We start from the raw sequence: 12,068 nt of genomic DNA, 5'->3' as shown, positions 1-12,068 counted from the left end.
CAGTTGCTTGTGGAATGTTTCATCTACCTCTTCATCCTGGTTGAGTGGTCTGTAACAGACTCCCACCAGGATATCAGCCTTGTTGGCCCTCCCCCCTGATTCTTACCCATAAACACTCAACCCTATTGTCACCATCATTAAGCTCTAGGCAGTCAAAACACTTCCTGACATACAGAGCTACCCCACCATCTCTCCTTCCTTGCTTATCCCTTCTGAAGAGTTTGTAGCCACCCATGACAGCACTGTAGTCATGTGAGTCACCCCACCATGTTTCCATGATGGCGACTATGTCTTCCTGCTGCACGATGGCTTCCATCTCCTCCTGTTTGCTGCCCATGCTTTGGGCTTTGGCATATGTGCACTTCAGCTGCGCTATTGATCTCACCTCCAACCCTGGCATGACACCCCTAGGCTTATCTCTAACGAGCTCAGTTTTATTCCCTTCCACCTTTGAATCTACCTTAAAGATCTCTCAATGAGCCCTGCTAACTCCTGACCTAGGATCCTTTTCCCCCTTGAGACAGGTGAACCCCATCTGTTGCCAGCAGGCCTGGTGCTGTGTAAATTGAGCTATCATCAAAAACCCTGAAATTTAGCCATTGACACCAGGCCTAGAGCCAGGTGCTGATCTGTGAGATCTTCCAATTATGTGCCTTATCGTTCCCTGCAACTGGCAGGATAGAAGAAAACACTACTTGTGCTCCTGATCCCCTCAACCAGTCACCCCAAAGCCCTGAGGTCTCTTGATTGCCCTCAGACTTCTTGTCACTTGGACTTCATCATTGCCCACTTGGAAGACCAGTAATGGGGGCAGTACTCAGAGGGCCGTGCCAGGCAAGGGACTTTTCTAGTAACATCCTTTGCTCGAGCCCCAGGGAGGCAGCAGGCTTCCCTATCGTTGGGCTGGGTCCGGTCAGCATTATTGGGCCTTCTATCTATTCATCGCACTGCACTTTAACCAGAGATGATGGGCATAAATAATATAAATATAAGTAAACATTTCTCAGAGTCACTCTCATTAAACCATTCTATTAGGAAATAACCTCAGCTATGGAGTGCTAATTAAGAAACACTATTTCTGACAACACATACGCAGAGACCACAGAGTACACTTGTAGTCACAGGTAACGGTCACAACATGCCAAAAATGCTTTGGAACATTAGCTGTGAGACTAGTGAAAGCTCATAGAACATTGTAGCCCAGTATAACACCTGAGTGCATTAACAGTTCTGTTTGATAGATACCAACACAGAGGGAGCCACCAAAACCAATGACAAGTCAAGGGGAAGTGAAACATGGACACAGCACAAGACTCTGTTTTCACAACTGCCTCCCTCCATTGTCATACTTCTACAACTGCCCTATAGCACTTCTTCAGGGTTTGCTAATGAAGGGGCCATCCCCAAGCAAAAGTCTCTTTCCCAGTTTCCCCAGTTCTAAGCTTTTCATTTATATTCATTTTTGCTTTCCCAGGTCAGATTTGCTCTAATCCATTTGTTGTAGCACCATGTTGAAGAAAGACCATATGCACTTGATTCTTCTGCTATTTCAATAATCTTTACAATTACAAGCAAAGAATGTTGTACATTATAGAAATCATTGATATTACAGACATTATTTTTTCTCACAACCAATGACAAGATTTAAAATATGTTCTTTTATTTCCTAGGTTTTGTTGCTGATCTTGAATGGTGGGTTTTGCTGCAGTGCACTGGTAATACCTTGAAAATACCTTCTACTGATAATTTTACAGGTACAACCAATAGGAGCAATGGCTGTGAGATAGGTAACATATCTCCAAAATTCAGAAGACTTAAAATAGCTGTTTGACTTCATTTATGTTAAACAGAAAACTATGAAAAACCATCCATCTGTGCCCTTGTGGAAAAGAAACCTACCTTATTCCAAAAGACCTCTTCTATTTGCCAGTACTACTCAGTGCTGCATGTGGCTTCAGCAGAAGAATAGGGCATCACACCAGACAGAAGCTGACATCTACAGAAAATGTTACTTTCCAGGCCTGTAACATAAAGACAATGCTCAGTTCTTTCAGAAACAATGACTCTGTAAGAACGTTGCACTGTTTAATTCCGAGATTAATGTTGTTCCATTTATCCCTACCAAGTCTGATATTTCACAAGGAAATAAAAAAAAAAAAAGAAAGAAAAAAAATATGACGACTTCACCACTCCTGAACCTGGCAAACTCAACTTGACATCTAGAGTTCAAGCCATGTTTTTATGGGTTATGCATCATCAGTAAAATTGATCCAGTTTATAAATATAATAAAGTGTCTTTCTTTGAAAAACTGATCTTCACTATTTAGAAGTAATGGCACTATTACTTTGGTTCATAATCTTTCTTGTATTTGCCAAGCATCCAGTATACAATGGAATGCTAAATACTATGGCGATGGTTTGAGAATTCGCTATAATTGTAGATGTGTATAGATAAGCATTGTAGTATCAGACATAAGTGAACTAAAGAGGTCTATGTATGTCAAATTGAAGGTCATATTATTAGAATTTTGTTAAATTTTTGATAGTGTATTAATCAAGGTGGAAACTGACTGCTGCTCCTAAATCCACATGGACTTGTATACAGAAAGGGGACGTGGAGAAGGAGTTGTTGGTTATTAAAGAAAAAGCTGAGACCACAAGGAGTAGAAACTCCTTTAAAAATATATAAAAACTATAAACATTATTTTCAGGCATTCTCTTTTTACAGTCATCAGCAGATTTTGAGCCAAATTCAAGGTAGTTTGTAAACATGCACAACTTCAATAGAATAGCAATCGAGTTTACAAAAGACTAATTTGATCCTTTACTGTATAAAGTACCAATGACTTCATGTATCTCTTACCCTCTTTGTTTGGAATAGCAGAACCTCACTAGCACTCTTCTAATGAAAGGTATGCAGACCACAGCTAAAGTATGTCATTTTAAGGCAAAAAGAAAATGTTTTGCAACGAAGTGTCTTTCTGAGTTTGAAGTTCTTTTATCGACTGAAGACAGAAAATAAATATTTTCAATATTTTTTTCTAAGAAGTTTGCAAACCAAGCGCCTACCTGCAGAATGCAAATGTGTTCCTTATAATGGATGTATCCAATAATAAAATAATTATTTCTCCAAGACAAACTTTTTGGTTGAAAGTAAGTGGATAAGTAGGTCCAAACAAGAAAACAAGTCTGACATGCTTCTAATTGGTTTTCTTTACTAGCATACACAGAAATCCCCACAGGCAAAGCCATGAACAGGTAAAATTACTGGGTTTCAACCACTTTTTGCATGACACTGTTAACCCTTGAAATACAGATTTTAATGCAATCAGGTGCTGGCATTGTTGTTTTTGTTATGCAGCTTATGGAATAAATTGAAAATTCAGTTCTTCAACTGGTACTCAATTCAGTACAAAACACTGTAGTTGTACCACAGTATTACATTCTCCTTCACATAGTTTCAACCTGGTGAGAAAAGGGTGTAAAACTATGTACCATAAAAAAAAACCAAAAAAAACAAAAAAACAACAAAAAAAACCCCATAATTAATATCTCTACAACTACTTTGCATAAAATGATGTCCCTGATCACTTTTACAGTGATAGTCAATCTTAGTAATAGGCATAGGAGAATAACCTGAAACATGTACTATGCCCTAAAAAAAACCCCAGAGCTTTCAGGGGATAAACATTTATGCAGAATGCTTGACACAAATTTATCTGTCAAGGAATTCTGGTCAGATCCACTTTAAATAAGCTGATATGGGTTCCCAGCAGCACCATTTACTTCATAGCTGAGCAAACTTGACATTCAATATATAAATGATGAAGACAAGATATCAAAGTCCACAAAATAATAAATTATAAAGTATGTTCAAAATTATGAAGTGTAAGGCTTTAATCAGGGACTATAGCACACCTATCTTAAATCAACATCTTGTGGAGGGCCAGAAATACAGCTAGAATGGAAATCAAAATTTTTGTTCCTAATGCAAAACAAAACCAAACTCTGTGAGAGACAACAGATCTCACGGGAGGGGAAAAAAAGTACCAAAACAAAATCTTATGATACTGAGACATTATACTCTAAATGCTACCACAGTTCTTCTCTTGGATAGGGAATGAGCATCTCTTATTTAAGGTAAGTTTAATAGGAACAAATTACTGTGAAATATTAATGTCCCACTGCCTTCCAAATTAAGATAGAAGAGTAAAACAGTTAAAAATAAATCATCAAGCCCCACCGAAGAATTGTATGGGTTAAACCGTTTTCTAAAAGAAAGATGCAGTAAGTTTCTGCTCACAGCCAGTCCCTAATTTCAAACAAGCTAGTGACCCAGTCTTGTGGTATTTCTTCTGTTTCAGAAGTGAAACCTCAACCCCATGCTCTCAGGGCTGCATCTTCTCAGCCTGTCACCAGAGCAGCACCTGAGGAACTAAAGCTGGTCTTTTTCCAAAGTGTGCAGAAAAGAAAGGAAGATTGCCAATCTGTCCAAAAAATTTGGTAGAAACAGGAAAAGTGGACACTTTGAAAAATGCATTCTGTACAGTGCTGAACAGTCAGCACTGGCTGAATAGACAGTGTAGTGCTCTTCCCTTTTCCAAGAATTAGTGTGGAAGACCCAACAACTGACTATGAAGGATGATAACGTTCAAACTACTTGAGCAAAGGTGACTGAATTTATGACATTTACAACTAAGAACATTGTTTGTCACTTGGATTATTGTCTTAAAATACATACAATGAGAGTACAAATTGCAGTGCTTCATGAGTATTAATTATAAATACTTTGGCACTAAAAGAATTCAACAGAAGAGAGCCTACTTTCTTCGTACACAGTTGAGAAGTTTTATGGGCTATTAACACACCTTGGACTCTCAATACTTCATCACATTGCAATGTGTTCCTATTCCAGCTTCAGAATGAGTTGACAGAAAACAACAACATTCATTTAGTCTGCTTGCTCCCTGATTTTTGATCCTTGACCACTTGGGATGACACTTCTGAATATCAATTCCTGTTATGGAAAGCACCATCCTTCCTTTCTTCTTTTGGCCTCATTTTTTGACTATTTATTTATCTACTGATATTTCCTATAGACGTTAAAAACATAGTGCCTGCAAGCATGAGCCCTCAAATATATCATCTCCATGTTGCGTCATTTTTTGCATTAAGCAACCCAGAATTTGTCTGTCCCAGTTAGGAAATAACCCTCACAGAGAAAGAATGGGCAGAAATGAAACATTGTGCCTCCAATCAGAAATAACTTGTATTTCTACACTGCCATAAACAGCTGATTTTAATTTGCATTAGTGCTATCTCACCTTATTCTAGGACACTTGTATAGCTAAGTTGAACTCTAATGACCCGGATGAACCTGTGGCCTTATAAAAGCACAGCAGGCAAAAAAGTTCGTACTGCACTAGTCTGAACATGGATTTATCCTAGTTTTGTCCACATGTTAATATAAACATACAACATCTGAATTTGCTATTGACAAAGGAAAATTTTATGAGCCATCTTTGTTTATTTCCAAAAGTAGCTATGCTAATAGTTTGAACAACTTACACCAGTATCTCTTCATTGGATAAAAGGAAACACTCCTATCGTTGCTTTTGTGCCACCATTACAGCTTCCTTGAAATATCATTTTGTTAAAATACTCCTTCAGAATTCAATGCCATGACAGCAGTCAATTTACACTCTGGTGAAAGTAAGGGAACGAACAAGAGCTGAGATCTTATGAAATATGGAAAGTGAATCAAGGCTTTGTCTTCTCCCTTCTCCTTTCAAATGGCAATTGGCTAAGTCAACTCTTTTGCATCTATTATTTTCCCATTGTTTTATTTTTTCTTTCCCAACAGTAAGAAACACTAGAAACAAGAATCTGAAACACTTCCTTCTTAATCCTGACATTTTTGTACTAGAAACGATTACAGTGCTCCAGTACAGTCTCCGGAATTACTTGGGTAGCACCATTTTGGTGTTTCTGAAGATAACTCTAACAATGTAACTACTGGCTAACCCAAAAAGCAAGCCACTAAGATTATAAGGGCTTCTTTACTTACTTATTTCACCAGTATTACTGCCTGAAATCCATTTTGGTTTCACCGAGTGTTACAGGTATATATATGTATCTTGCTGAATTTACTTAAGGACATCGGTACTTATTAAAACTGGCCACTTAACTTTTGAGCTGAGTTTCATTAGGCACCAAGAAACCTGCAGGCAAAAGTTTAATAAATTTATACCTATTATCTTCACTGCAATATCACTAATTGGAGCAGAAAGGGTGTAAAACTAAGTGTCTACTGTTAGAGATGACATTTAAAGTAAGACTGAGTTCTTTTCTTTGGAGATTGCATCCCAGAACTGGCACCCATCAAAACGAAACATCATTGACTTGAATTTGTAACAATGCAACAAGGCCTCTGAGCTCGCATCAGCAGAATCTGCATGTCTGAGGAACAAGACTTCACTGACTGGTGGTAGGGGAGTGCTTTAATTCCATCATCTGCTTTGCTATCAACGTAAATTTTTCCTTTTCTAGATTCATGAAAGGAAAATACTATGATAGTATGGTGATATTAACAAATAAGACAAAGAGTATTTCTTTTTTTTATTTTAAGGCATGGTCAGATTTTTGTGCAGCAAAAATTTAAGAATGTGAAAATTATCACAATTAATGAAATTTTAAAACGTCTATGATCCAAATGCTGCAATTTAGCAGACTCAGATTGTGAAGTGTTTAATGTGAATTAATAGTTGATGTTTCAATTTACAAAAGTAAAAGCAGAGCAACTCATTGTTTCTGTTCTTTATTTTTAAAAGAAATCCCAATTTCTTTCACTGACCAAGATTTAGAAGATGGCTAAAATACTATTCTCAGTCTTTAAAGCCTCTGGAGTTCATTTGAAAAGATGCAGCTAGTCCCCAGATTTTGAACATTTTTAGAATGAAGCTCAGAAATAGAATTCCGAGAATTTAAAACATTCAAAAATATTTCCTAGATGTGCTGATTTGCCCTGAGAAAAGTCACTCCTCTTATGTCATTCATTCACACATTCAGAAGTGCCAGAGTTCTTTCCTAAGGGTGTTTGAACTGGTGTGACAAATGGAAAAATAATAAACAAACCATATGTGGCATCATTTCTAGATTATACACTTATTCTATACCTAGCATAGTCTAATGAAATAAAAAAAAATATTGAATCCCAGGACTGTGTCTGAACAGCGTTTTTTTTTCCCCTTGTCATAAAAGACTGATAATTAATGTTCCTAATTTTGTAAGGATATTAACTATCTAAATATATATATTACCTCTTCAGCCTTTGTATTGACTGTATTATACTTAAAGAATGGTTTATTATAATTAAGATGGGTTTAAAATTAGAAAAATTAGAAAAGACAGAAATCTTTCTTTTGCTGAACTGGAATTGAGAGTTTCACAAAAGCAAAAAGAGGCTGGAAATCTTTTGTAAACTTTGGGTCTATTTCCCTTTTGAAAATGTCCTCAGCAACTGCCATTTGTTGACATTCAGTTTCACGACAGATTATTGCAGAAAACAGTTTGAAAATGAATCTGAAATTTATTTTTCACCAGCCACAGTTCTGGCACAGAGCATTTGTCACCCTAACAAATGTGTACTAGAATTAATGTTCATACTGTACAAGGCTTCCCCAGTAGCTTCACAGCAGAGCAGATCACAGAGAATTATCGGATTTATTATCTTTTTATTGATCTTCCTGAGGCATTTGGATGGATTGATTCTGATACACTGCTCTTTAGACATATTAGATAGATTACTTAACAAATTCCAGGGCAGCTGACCGTGACCAGGTCAGTATCTCACAGGAAGTTCTCGCTCACATATATCCATCACTTGCCAGGACCATGGCTGTCTTCTGATCTACACCTATCTTCTTGTGATATACAAAATAGACTCCAAACAGAGGAAGTTAAAACACCCTAATTTTTGAATGTAGACAATATCTGTGGCTTAATAATATGCTGCTTTACACATACACTTTGAAAGATCTCCATTATTCTACTATTAGATAACTATCAAACGGAAATGTGTCTTCAGAGATTGATCACTCTTATTTACCACTTTTTGCTTTTAAAAGTGACAACTTCTGACAAAATGGACAGCCTTCTGCAGCATGTTTTAGTTTGATCTGTGGAGCAGAACAAATGAAAGGACATTTAGTAATTTTTTAAGAGGCTACATGATAGAATTTGGTGAGGGAACTTGTGGCTTACAACAGCAGATTCAAAGGCTGATACACCTGGTCCCTACCGATGCTAATACATCCCATCTTTCTGAAGCAGACAAAACTGTCCTCCCTGCAGATCTCATCCTACTGCCTGGCCATAATGGGCTGCTGGTTTTTTACCATTAGCCAGGAGCTGTTACACCCCACAGAGACCAAGGCTATACTCAGCCTAAGGCTATGCATTTCTAAACCTGGAGTTTGACCCTCAGCTTGCCTCCCACCCAGTCTGTAGGAGCTGCCCAGCAGAAAGGCCCTGAAACCTCAGGTCTCCTCTTGGCACAGCAGGTTGGGCTAACTCGTGCCTGCCACTCAGGCTCACAGGGAGCCAAGCAAGCTGGAGCTGGGCGGTGTCTACGGCAAGTGGTAGCCACTAGCTCAAATGCTCCCAAAGTCCAGGGATGGAAAAGATTGTATCAGTCCAGGGAAAAGGAGGAGGACTCCTCCTCCTTTCTGTCCATTTCTGCCCTAAACTGAAGTAAAGGCCGGATGGGAGGGAAGGAAAAAGAAAATACAATAGTCCTTGACATGCTCATCAGACCACTGTCTCAAGCTAGACAACAGGGGGTGCTAAGGACAGGACATAACCCCACTTCTCATGTGTTTTTGGTTTTTTTTATGTAAAACTGTAGGGAGAGTGCCTTTATCAATGAGATGATGGCTGCAAAGAAAGGCCTCTCCTGAGGCTAGATTCCAGCAGTGTTTCCTTCCAGCTCACTTTTCTTCTTTAAAAGTCATGCCCGCCATGGAAGAGGAAAGGCAGGCCGTTGGCTAGTGCCGTGCTTTTACCCCAGCTGGCAACCAAGCCCCACTTACCCACTGCCCCCGGCCCAGTGGGATGGGGGAGAGAATTATGTGAGGGTGGCGAGAGGCAGAAAAGGCCATGACTCTGTGTAAGCGCTGCTCAGCAGTAACTAAAACATCCCGGTGTTACCAACACCGTTTTCAGCACAAATCCAAAAATTATTATTATTATTATTATTATTATCATCATTATCATTATCATCATTATCATTATCATTATCATTATTATTACTATTATTATTGTTGTTGTTGTCATTATTATTATTGCCTTGATTATTATTACTATTACTATTAGTATAAAGAAACATCACTTTATCCTGGCCAAAACTAGCACAGCTAGTTCCTTCAACTTTTTTTTTTTTCTTATTTTAAATACAGAAATATAATTATTAGTCCAGTTGCTCAGGCAATATGAAAGTTGAGCCATTTATTTTCTGTGCATGTCAATACACACAAGCCCCTTTTCAAGAAAATGCTCTTACTGCCAGGCTAGAGGAGATTCTGGCTACATCTTAGTTCTGAGGACCTGATACCCCACACTATGAACATTTCAACTCTAGTTTGCTTCTGAGTTTTTGAATGCCTGTGACTGGAGAGCATCTCCCACATTAGCTTCACCTGAAATGAAACTGGTTCAAATGCACCAAGAACCAATGTACAGTAGAGATTTCACCTGCACCCATATGAACTGCTTCTGAACTTAATTGAGACTGCATATAATGCAGAGGCAGTATGAGCCAAGGAATTGAGATGGGTGGCTGAATTACTGATCAGGCGATACTAAAAGGGAAGGTAACAAGTACATTCAGAAAAGTTTATTTACTGAAAACCTGAAATTTTAGACTGAATTTCTCCCCAAAAATTCAGACTGATTAACTCAAAATTATTATAATAAACTAAAAAGTCACTGGCTAATAAGTTAGTCTGAATATTTTCCAGAGCAATTCAAGGTAAGAACCCAAAGGTGGATTCAGATATTGAGAGAGACAGAGATGGCAAGTACTTTTTTTTCTGTTGGCACTATGAGTAGGAAAAAATAAAAGTTGTCTTCAATAAACAGTCTTCACACCACAAATCTCCTCCAGTACAGAGGAGTTCTCTTATTTAAATTATGCAACAAAAAGGAAAAGGTTATGAAATCTTTGAGAACGCATGGTCTTTTTCACAGTTAGATGGACCCTAGAGGTAAACAACAGGAAAAATGAAACTGAATTTACTCATTATGAGGTATTTCAAAGTCCCTCTACAAAGTCTTCTAAGAATTCAAAGTTTAACTAAGGATGTTTCATTTCTCCTTATCCAGATCCATACATTTTTGAAGGACTAGGAATTTAGAGTCCACAATCCACTGCTTTCAGTAGTAAAGGAACAACTGATCCAACCCATGCATCAGTGATTTTCAAGGAAGCCTGGGGAGATAAAATGTTCAATTCACTTTTAAATTCAATGGGAGTCAGACTTCTAACTCCTTAAGGCCTGTTGAAAATTGTAACATTCAATATCCTGAAACCAAAGAAATTAAAATTTTGCAAAACTTTCTGTGAACTAGTAACTATTGATTATTTAATGGCTGATTAAAATTTCTTACTGCCTCCAGAATTTCACAGTAGGAACATTAGCACTCATATTTCTATTTTTCATAAATGTCAATTCTATCTGATATTCTGTGTTATTCAACATGAAATATGTCTGGAAAATAATCCTTATAGCAGTAGGCTACAGCATGAAAACTACCTACTGAATGCTACCAACAACGAACCAGCAAAAAGTTTAGCTAAATAAGTAAAAATATGAGCCTTTCATAAGAACATATTTTATAAAGTAGAACTTCTTCATTCTCAGAACATAAAACAAAGCTGGAGATTCAGATTTCCATCCCTGTTCTGTTCAAGCACAGCAAGAAGCATTCAGGATTCCAGTCCACCAGCTGTTCCAGGATGGGTTCTCCTGTTCCTATGTGCTACACCCTTGATCCATGTGTTACACAAAAAGGCATGAAAACCCATGCTTCTGCTGCAATAAAATGGCAGTGAAAATGCTGCAATGAAAAAAAAAAAACACCAAAATTAAACAACACAAAACTATTTTATGAAACTAAATTCTTGGGTCTCAGCCAGCTCCAGGGGTTAGGATGTGACCTGCCATCACATGAGTAGCTAAAGTCTAATACTTGAGAAATGAGTCCCTGCACTCTCCCACAGAACAAGTCCAATGCCAGCTTCTCTCCTGCCCAAGGCAGAAGTAGCCCATCCTTGACTCTTAATTATATTAGCAAATATGACTTTCTATATTAGCAAAAGCCAATTTTATCAACATTTCCAAGAAGCTTTTAGCCAGCTGTAATCCATTTTTACGATTCATAAATCTGAAGACTTCACTTTTTGGTTGGGAAGGCTTTGTGCTTATACAGGATTATGCAGGGAGAGATTTGGGATGCACAGACCTCACAGAGAAGTTGCATGTAGTTCTTCAGCTGATACTTTCAAGGGTCAGGAGCATGTAGTGTATCAGGTTTGGGGACTTCTCTGTGTAAGCATTAAAACCAGGGAAAGACAAACTTGTGTTTGGTTTAATAATGACCAAATATCTAATAAAAAAGAAATTCTAGTATTTCAACACAGAAGTAAAGAACAGCATTGCTTTTTTGCATGTCAGGTCAATTTTAGTCCTGTTTTAAATATGGAGAAATGAGGGCACTGGGAAACAGTGCAACTTTCCATCAGTAAAAGAGGAGGTGTTAACTAAATCCAGGATTCCTAACTAATATGCGTCCTGCTCACAACTCTGTTAATTGTATTTGCTTTCTCTGTAAGGCACGTTGGTTTTGTCCTTCAAAAATCTCTGAAAAAAATCAAAAAACCATGGCCAAACAAGATACAAGCAAAAAAATGGAAAAGGTCTTAAAAGGCCAGGTGTAATATATCCAAGCATGAAATGCCCCGAGTTTATAGAGTAAAGTAAACATTTTACAATATTTGTAATCAACATAGG

General features: G+C 37.7%; 1 long non-coding RNA gene across 3 annotated transcripts in view; it reads right to left on the bottom strand.

The window, feature by feature from the left end:
* Positions 1–12,068, bottom strand: part of LOC114012848 (uncharacterized) — a 331,654-nt gene that overhangs the window by 190,323 nt on the left and 129,263 nt on the right. For all 3 annotated transcript variants that reach the window (XR_003555562.2, XR_003555560.2, XR_003555561.2), the window contains one exon: positions 1,900–2,021. This is a non-coding gene — a long non-coding RNA (uncharacterized LOC114012848). The remainder of the gene's footprint in view (positions 1–1,899; positions 2,022–12,068) is intronic.

The sequence above is a fragment of the Falco peregrinus genome, chromosome 4 (assembly GCF_023634155.1).
Source record: "Falco peregrinus isolate bFalPer1 chromosome 4, bFalPer1.pri, whole genome shotgun sequence".
Lineage (NCBI taxonomy): Eukaryota > Metazoa > Chordata > Aves > Falconiformes > Falconidae > Falco > Falco peregrinus.
The sequence above is the reverse complement of the archived record's forward strand: the minus strand, read 5'-3'. Positions and strand labels throughout refer to the sequence as shown.